The 9,741-nt window shown below is 41.6% G+C and overlaps 1 long non-coding RNA gene across 1 annotated transcript; it reads right to left on the bottom strand.

Annotated features, from left to right (window-relative positions):
• Window positions 1-3,661: 3,661 nt before the first annotated feature.
• On the bottom strand, window positions 3,662-8,040 carry LOC136354638 (uncharacterized). Its single transcript, XR_010738200.1, has 3 exons — window positions 7,411-8,040; window positions 5,523-5,580; window positions 3,662-4,190 (listed from the first exon to the last, which is right to left on the bottom strand). It is a non-coding gene; the product is annotated as an uncharacterized lncRNA (long non-coding RNA).
• Between the last annotated feature and the right edge of the window lie 1,701 nt (window positions 8,041-9,741).

Here is a 9,741-nt window from a genome sequence, read left to right as displayed (position 1 = left end):
TCTTTTCCCCTTTTTCCTTTTCTTTCTTTTCTCTTTTCTTTTCTTTCTTTTTTTTCTCTCTTCTCTCCCTCCCGGCTCCTTTCTCCCTCTCTCTCTCTCGGCTCCTTGCCCACCCCGGGCGGAGGCGGCGGTGGACGCGAGGGAGGGGGCGGCTTACCGACAGCGGCGGCGGTGGCGACGATGGCGACGGCGGCGCAAGTCGCGGCACGGCGCGGCGGCTTCGTGGCGGTGGCGCGGCGGCACGACGACGGCGGCGCGTGGGGAAGAGGGAGAGGGAGAGGGGGAAAGATGGAGAGGATGTGTGTGGGGTGGAGAAGAGGAGGGGTCGGGCTTTATAGGGCGTGGAGCGGGGCGAGTGGCCTTATGGCGACGCGACGGGCGGCGTGTGGCGCGGCAGGCGGCGATGGCGACGGGCGGGCGGTGCGGCATGGGGCTTGGCGCGGCGCGGCACGGGGCTCGGCGCGACGGCGACGGCGATGCGATGACGACGCGGCGCGGCAGCAGCCCGGGGCGCGAGGCGGAGCGCGGGGCGCGAGGCGGCGACGCGACGGGCGAGCGGCGCGCGGGCGCGGGGCGCGAGGCGGCGACGCGACGGGCGAGCGACACGCGGGCGCGGGGCGCGAGGCGGCGAGAGGGCGGCACGCAGCGACGGGACGGCGACGCGACAGCGACAGGACGACAGCGCGGCGACGGGACGGGCGACAGCGGCGACGGCAGCGCGCGGCGCGAGGCGATGGGACGCACGCGCGGCGACGGAACGGCGATGGCGACGGCGCGGTGCAGCGATGGCGACGGCACGCGGCGGCACGGGGCGCAATGCGGCGAGAGGGCGGGCGGCAGCGGCGACGTGACGGCGGCCAGGCGCGTGCGGCAGAGGAGGGGTTAGGGCTAGGGAACGCGATCGAACACTTACAGCGCAATGAACAGTTAACTTTTTCTATTTTTTCTATTTGGTTGTTTTTCCTATTCAAATCTTGTCCCAATATTTCTAATTTTTGCACAAATCAAGTTTACACAATATTTGTGTTGCTCTAACCTAGATTAACATTACCCATATTTTATTTTTATATATAATTTATTCAAATTTAATTAGAGTTTATTCTTATTCCATCACATTTAAATTTAATTGATATAAATATGGTCGCGATAATGTTTTATTTATTTCTATCCTCACATAATCTTTATTTTAAATTATATCTTAATTATTTCTCTTGCCAATCTAATTTTAGGGTTTATTCCTAATTAACTATTCTTTATTCGTGATCTATGAACTCCGAAATTAAAATCCAATGAAATAGGTGAACAAAATCGGCATGATACAATTTATTTAAAAAATTTTTGAAGGTCCATATTTTTGGAACTTTGATTTTTGTTGGTCAAATTTTTAGGATGTTACAGAAGTGGAGAGAGTGAGGGGGGTGGGAGGGCGCCGCCGCCGCCGCCGCTCGCTGGGGGGAGGCCGCGCCGCCGCCGCTCGCGGGGGGAGGGCGCCACCGCCGCCGATGCTCGGTGGGGGAGCCGCCGACGACACCGCCGCTCGCGGGGGGAGGGCGCGGCGCCGCCACCGCTCGTGGGGGAGGGCGCCACCGCCGCCGACGCCGCCGCTCGCAGGGGGAGGGTGGTGCCGCTGCCGCTCGGTTGAGTTTCGGGAGGGAGGGGGGAATGTATTCTAGGGATATGTTTTGGGTATTTATTTAGGTTAGGATCAATCTAGACCGTTCATTTGATCAGACGGCTCCAGCTGTTCCCGCATCGGGCTGTCGGCCTATTGGGCCCCCACATTACTGGGCTGCCGAATGGACCGCGTGATTGCATGAGGACGTAAAATGAACTTCAACGGAGAAAGAATAGTCCAGATACATAGGATAGGCAAAAGGGCGGTAATATAAACTTTTCCATATTCGGCCCAAACCTAAAAGGGAGGATTTTTATTCTTTTTCCACTTAAATAAATGTTAAATGATGTTTGTATTATTAAAATTAGCAATTAAGCTCTGAAAATTTAAATAAAATTCCAAAGAGCATAACTAATCATGGAGAATTTAATAAAATTAAATTTAACCATGTCATTTTATTTCTCACACTTACTTAACCATGTCATTTTATTTCTCACACTTACTTTACTTGTAAATTAATTTAGTTTTACACCTACCTACTTAAAATATTAAATATTTCAGAAAATTTGTATTTTAATAAATTACTTAGTGTAGATTTTTCTTAACTTTTTCTCAATTTTCTGGTCTATACACTTCCCGTTGCAGTTGCAACGAGCACTTTTGCTATAATTTCAAAGAGTGTAATTAATATTTCAAAAAATATATATATTTCATTAAATTAGAATTTAATATGTTTTAATTTAATTTTTTCTTTCGTGATGCGAGCTAAACAGGAATATTTTTATCCATCTTGATTATCATTAGCGCAATAAACAATTTACCTATATTGGAACATTATTATATACATGTTAACGATGTACTTCATAGAATTTAACCGTTCCTTTACCCGTAGCGAAGCACAAGCATTTTGCTAGTAAATTTATATTTGCAAACAAACCAAATACCCCAATAAATTCGGAGACGACTCCTGCTCGGGCGCCCGATGCAAGCAGGTTAAAATACATGCAAAACTAATTTAAACTGATTTTTCTCTTAAATTACTTATCCAAATCATGATCCAATTACACCATTAAATTTGTTGCAATTAAATCTTCAAAACAAGACCACACATGGATATATTCCGACAAAACAAAATAGCTTATTATTGAATTATTTTTAAATATCGCACGATGTTCCACCAGGTATATTGGAATTGTTTCACCAGGGCCGGCCCTAGGGGGTCAGGCCGTGCGGCCGCCCGAGGACCCCAAAATCTAGGGGCCCTATACACATATAGTACATATACTGTATAATTTTAAGTCCATAGGCCATGGGCCTATATTAAATTAGACAAGTGAATAGCCCAATACATAAAACAGATTTTAGTCCATCGTCAGGCCTGTTGCAGCGAAGCCGAAGCGATCTTTATCTAACTCCCATCGATGTACCTCGATCACATCACGCACACCACTCGCATCGCGCCACCTCGATCACGTCACGCCGCTCGCTGCTCCTGCGCTCTCGATGACTTCTCGGCGTCTCGCAAACGGAAATGGCAAGTCAGCACATCGCGGCTCGCCAGTAGCCATGCTCGTGTGTGTCGATCGTCCGCTGGTCGCCTTCTCTGCTCGCCGCCCCTGCCACCTGTACTGCACTCCTCCAATTCATTCATTCATCTGATTTCAAGGTCATACACTCCTCCAAATCCAATTCATCTCATCTGGTAAATTTCTCTATCTTTTTTTCCTCTTTATAAGACTATATAAATATGTATATTAGTTTATGTATATATATAGGGGTCTCCATATAAGTTTTTGCCCTGGGCCCCAAAACCCTAGGACCAGCCTTATGTTTCACTAAGTAGATTAAAAATGTTTCACTCGTTTAAATCGGGTGTTGTTTCACCTTATATAAAAACAATGTTTCAGCAAATAGCAAAAGAATATTTCAGTTCACTGCAACATTAGATCTATACATAGTGAAACATTCTGAGTACGCTAGGCGAAATATTTTTCGGTGGAACAAAAAATAAACCAAATTCCCTTAATAGGGGGTTTCCAAAATATGTGGGTGTCGTAGGCTCTCCAGACCTTCCATTATAATTGAGAGATGAAATAAATAATTCAAGTCATTCAACAAGCAAAATGAAATATCCGACGCCTCGAGAGAGGAATATTGGAGACATTGCTGAGCCTTTAGCCTGCTAGTCAACTTCAGCCTGAGATGTGCCCGCCAAACCACTCGAAGGCAGCGACCAGATGTGTTACACAATTAGGAGACTTGACAAAATGGCTAAAGATCTACAACATCTAAAATATTCTTAACTTATACTCATGTGAATCTAGTTCCCAGGATGTGCACTAGATTCACACTTTCATCTCAAGCATGGTTATACATAGCAAACACAAATAAGATGAAAGCGATTATAAACTACATCTACTTTAGATACACCGGCCGACCGGCCAAATAAATAATAGAATAGCGGAAGCTTGTCTACCCAATCCACAAGCACACCGACTAGGGGTTTACCCCATTAAATTCAAATCCTAGAAGAAGCAGTCGATTACCCACATCACTCAAAGACTAAGACTAAAACCTGCAAGCAAAAGATTAATTCAATAGCAAGAGTCAGTACATTATTAAATAATGTACTGGCAAGCACCAAGACAAGCCTAACACCCTACTTGCAAGGCATATAATCAAGGAAGGCATAATATGGTTCTTTTTAGCATAAAGCAAGTTTTATTTGCATAAAACATTTCTAAATCAGGTTTACTTTCAAATAAATTTCAGCAAGCTAGTACTTGACATATTGGGCATCAAGGTAGGCATTAATCATGTATAAATATGCACCTCATTGCCTTCCGTGGCAGCAAGGAGATCATTCTCAAATCTCAACACAATTTGAAGGTAAATTTCAGCACTTAGAAGAATAAACATAAGTCTATACTCAATAGATATCCACACGCCGCTCATGACCGCGAGCACGGCTAATCGATTAGTTTTTACTCTGCAGAGTTTGTACACTTTACCCTGATGCGAAATAATAATCATGCAAAAGCATGGCACGCGATACATAAGTACCCGATTTATTACCCGCAACAAAGCTTTACCAAAATTCATGATTTAGCCTTACACCAGCACGATACATGTTACTCCATCCTAAGCCATACACGTTATATAACCTATAACCGTTAAGTGGTGGGCCCACACCTTAAACTTAACGCCGTGGTGGCGGACACAACGGGAACCCACCCACGTGGCACAATACCGTTATATTGGACAGACTTAGTCACCTAAACTACCACGTCGGGGTAAATAGGAAGTTCCTCTGAGTTATCCGAACTCATACACACCGGCCTACCAGAATGTAAGGCTAAACCATAAATAATTTACTAAGCTTGGGCTATCCCATACTAGCACATGTGGTTGTACTGTATACGAAATGAACTGGCATTGAGTGAAGTCCTTAGGTCGGTTTGGGCACACTCTCCCCCAATCGGTACACAACTAATCACCATATGTGCACCACTTGAGGCCCAAACCTAAAATCCATGTTTTCCATCATTTTATTTATTAAAATCACAAGTATTAAAGTTCTGTCCAGATTATTTAAAAATCAATCTTCATGTTTGTAATGAGCCCATAATGACTAGGAAGACCATTCTAAGCATGGCTAAGCTTTATAGTAACCTAGTGTCACCAAAACTCATATATAAAGTGGTATAGTCATATTGTTCCTAAGGTTAGGAATGAGGAATATGGATATATGTGGAGTTAAGGTGATAATGCAAATAATAGGAGTTTATCTAACAAGTTTAACAAAATTTTAATTTATTAGTGTACAATCGACATGCAAGATTTGCAAATATTTTCAATAACCTCCAAAACGGTTCAAAGTGATCAAAGAGAGGGAGGTGGGACTTGCCTTGAATCAGGAAAATGTCAGCACCTAAATCACTTCTTCACCGTTTAAGCAATCGTCTCTACAAAGTACACGTTATGCAATTAAACACCGAAATATGCGTAAAATCCAAAATGCTCTAAAATGGATTATTTGTGCACAGTGAATAGGTACTGGTCTAAAATGAATTTAGGTGGAAGAATTTCTATTTTATCTCTTTTTATTTAGGAGTTATGAATTTTACAAGTTTCATTGTTATAGTATAGGATTTATTTAGGTACTATTGTGAAATGCTGTTGTAAGGTGATTTTTATTAAGTTTATGTTTGCTGAGTGAACATATGTGTTTTCTAAGACTAACACATTTGGTTTCATAATTTTTGGAGTTAATATGAATTCTTTATGTATTTTACAAGTTATAACGTGTTACAGGTGTATAGTGTTATATAGGTTCATGGCTTTAGAGGTTTAGGTCCAGAACTTGCCTCATCTAGCTAGTGATGTATAAAATGAGTATTTTAGTTAACTAATCTAATCTTAGTTCATAATTTTAGAGTTTATATTATTTTACTACACATTTTATAATTAGGGATGTTCTATGTTAGTTACTTAACACATCAACCTAGAAATTGTTATATGAGTTAAGTTTGCTAAGTTTTGGTGGAAGGGGATGGAACTATGCATTCACTGGTCTAACAAGTTTTATTTGGGTTTCATTATAGCTAGAGTGTATTTCTATATACATTTATATATATACATATTGCTCAATCGATACTATGTGATTAGTACCTCCTATAAATTTAAAGTTTAGAGCTATAACCTGTACAGAAGGTTCCATATTTTATTCTACTATGTTGAAGTCCACTGTTTGCTGGTTCTATAGATATTTGGTTCACTTCATTTAGACTAAAGATGAAATTTCTACAAATTTTACAATTTAAGGTTGCTCTATGTTGGTTATTACTTACATAAGCATTTAGAGGCTTTTATCATACAGTAAGTATATAATTTTATTTTATAATTTGGAAGTATATGTTTTGGTGATTCTACAGAACTTGGGTTTACTAAAAAAGGATCTAAGATGAATTTTATATGAACTTCTAAAGTTCAGCTTATATAAAACTAGTTATTTTTAAAGATAATAGTTTTAGAGGCATTTGATGCAAAATGTGTAGATGTTTTATTTTACTTTTTTTTAGAGAACATGTTGGTGGATCTGTAGAAACTAAGTTTGCTCTGAAATTATTTGAAATGAATTTTGTATGCATTTTATAAGTTTGTGCATGCTTTATGTGTGATTTAATTTGGATAAATTTTAGAGGCTAAATTTGTACTGTGAATTCAAGTTTTTATTCCATAGCATCAAATTTCCCAATTTGATGAGTTCACAGAAATTTGAATCATCTTAAAATGAGCTAGATTTAATTTTATATGGATTTTACAAGTTTTAGTTACTGTTCTTTTATAATTTCAGATTTTGTTCCTAGGGGTGGATTGTCAGTCCCAGGCCAATATGCAAGAAGGCCCCTAGAGTTTCAGGAAATCAACCCGCAGTCCTATGACTGTTCTGTGTGTCTTGATCTTTTGCAGAAAGGACCCTATATTAACCTAAATTCTTGTGAGGAGGTCCCTGGTTCGAGCTGAAGCAGATCAAGCCATGGCTGAGCTCGATCTCAAGCTTGCCAGCGGCAAACGGTGGCTCGTTTGAGGGTGCGACCAAAAGACAAAATGAAGATCTTGCTATTTCGATTCCATTCCTCTACTTTTCTCGGTCAGTGGACATCGGAGTAACGCCGGCGGCGAGTCCGAGCGGCGGCTGTGCTTAGGCTGCTACTGCATGTTGAGTTCGTGCTCGATTCTAAGTGAATGAAATGCATGAATGCAATCCTATGGCTCAAGGGTGCTCACCGAACCTTGAATGAGGCGCGGGAAAGTCTGGACAGCGGCAGCGGTGAAGAAGATGGTCCGGCGACGGTGTAGAGCTCCGGGAAGACGGCAACGGCTCGATCCAATCATCGAATTGACATGCATGTGTTTTCATTGGGTTAGTGAGGTCCCAGGGATGGTGTATACGCGAAGAATCGGACAATGGCTCACCGGAGGAGGCGGAATCGACAATGGCGACGGCAACCGGAGGTGAAGAAGACGGTAGCCGATCTCCGCACTCGTAGCACCATCCTTCGAGATTCTTGACGGGAAATGGAGAGGAGGTCAAGGCGAAAACGCTGGCGCGACAGCTTGGCCCGGCTTGGTCCAGATAAGCGGGAACGGCGATGATGTCGCTGCGGCGGTGCACAGAGCACGCTCTAGAGCGACCATGACATGGCGGCGTTCCCGTTGCTGTAGAAGATGAAATGGAATGGGATCAAAACTAAAGTTGTTCGGCATGGTGAGATGAGAATGGAACGAGTATGAGTTAGAGATGGAGAGAGCTCGACGATGGTTGGCGATGTCCCTCTTCTTGGCGGCCGGCGACAAAAGAGAGGTGGAGAGGGAGAGCTGGAGCTTCCTCCCTCGGTTGGATCGGCACTGGGATGGTGGGTGAAGAGTGGCGACGCAGCTGGGTGGAGGTGAAGCCTCGGTTCGGCGCTGCCACGTCGAGCCCACGCGTCGTACACAGCCGGCGCCAATCTCTCTCTCTCGGCTGTCTCTGGTTGGCTGGAAGATTTGCACAGGGTGAGGATGAGCCAGAGTGGCTGCCAAGTGGGTCCAGGTCATGGCAAACTAAGCTAGGGTGAGAGGGTTGGGCAGAAACGTGGGTGAACAAAAGGTTTGAATGATTTTCAGGATTATTTCTCTCTCCCACTTTAGTAATTCAATTATTTAATTTGTGGGTAGAATAATTTGGTGTGGATTTTTTTGAAAGTAGATGAAGATACCTAGATTCCATTTTCTTTGGTTGCACTTAAAATTTATGGATAGATTACTCACAGAAATTAGAGGAATATAGGTTCTTTGGAAATTAGTTCGAATTTTTAGGAGACCTAAACAGAGAAGATAAATTCTGGAAAAATTATTTTTATTCATGATAAATGACCTAGTATTTGAATAAATTATTTTACTTATACACTTTTATGCAGTTAAATGCACTTTTAGACAAAGTATGATTTTAGCCGATTAAGAACTACAGTTAATCTAGTTTTTATTAGTTTGACTGATTTATTTGAGGTACCAAATTTAGTTATTAAATTATACCAAAATTACAGTGAGTTGTATGTGTCGAGTAGAGCCTACATGAATTTTCCCATGATTTTATCTTGCACGAATTATTTTAGATAATTAGCAAGACTTATGTCTTATATGTGCTTCCCTTTCCTAAATGCATCTAAATGTTTATAAAAGTTATATTTGGACTCTCATTAACCTGAGGTGATATTGATATGTTAGAATTACAGTTTACCTTACACATGTCATAAGCTCCTTACCTATTTAATGCATAAGTTTACTTTAGTATTAAATTAAGAGAATGCTTATAGAGATGATTAAGATAGAATATACCCTATATGATATAATTTATTTGTTCACTTTCATGTTCATGACAAGTCTTCAGATGGATGTCCAAATTAGTTTTGTGAGGTTTGACATTAGCCATGTTGATATATTTTAAGGTGTATGGTTTCTATTTTAACTTCCTCTAGCTATCACTACGCCCTAATGGTTTAGTTGTTTATTTAGATCTTAGTTAATATTCATGAGACCTATTATGAAATGCAAATCAAAGATTCAAATGCACATGAAGGACTCAAGTCAAAATATGATTTATGCGAGTAATGCATGCTTTCACTTGGGTTTATATTTTTGTCCTAGGTTAAAGATGAAAAAGTTTTAATTTGTTCTCAAATTTTATTCATGCAAGAGTTAAATCAACTTCACCTAGGTTTAAATATGAAACTTTTTGGTTTACAAAATTGAAGAACTTTCCCTTCAACTAGTTTTGATGGAAATTCCTTAATCCTAGAATTCGGGTATGTTACAGTGGTTTTTTTTTTATTGTAATGGAATGTTTCATTAGGTGAAACATTTTTTATGGAACAAAAAATAAACCAAATTCCCTTAATAGAGAGTTTCCAAAATATGTGGGTTTTTTGTTGCAAAAATAAGTCCTCTTCTCCACCCACTCCACTCTCCCTTCCTTTTCTTTGGCCCAGCCCATGTCGCTCCTTGTCCGGTGCAAGCTGCCCCGCATCCGTGCTGGCCCCCCTCGTCCGGTAGACTGAGGCCTCCCACAATGACAAGAATCAATT

The sequence above is a fragment of the Oryza sativa genome, chromosome 12 (assembly GCF_034140825.1).
Source record: "Oryza sativa Japonica Group chromosome 12, ASM3414082v1".
Taxonomy (NCBI): Eukaryota; Viridiplantae; Streptophyta; class Magnoliopsida; order Poales; family Poaceae; genus Oryza; species Oryza sativa.
Note: the sequence above shows the minus strand (reverse complement) of the source record. Positions and strands in the feature narration are given on the sequence as shown.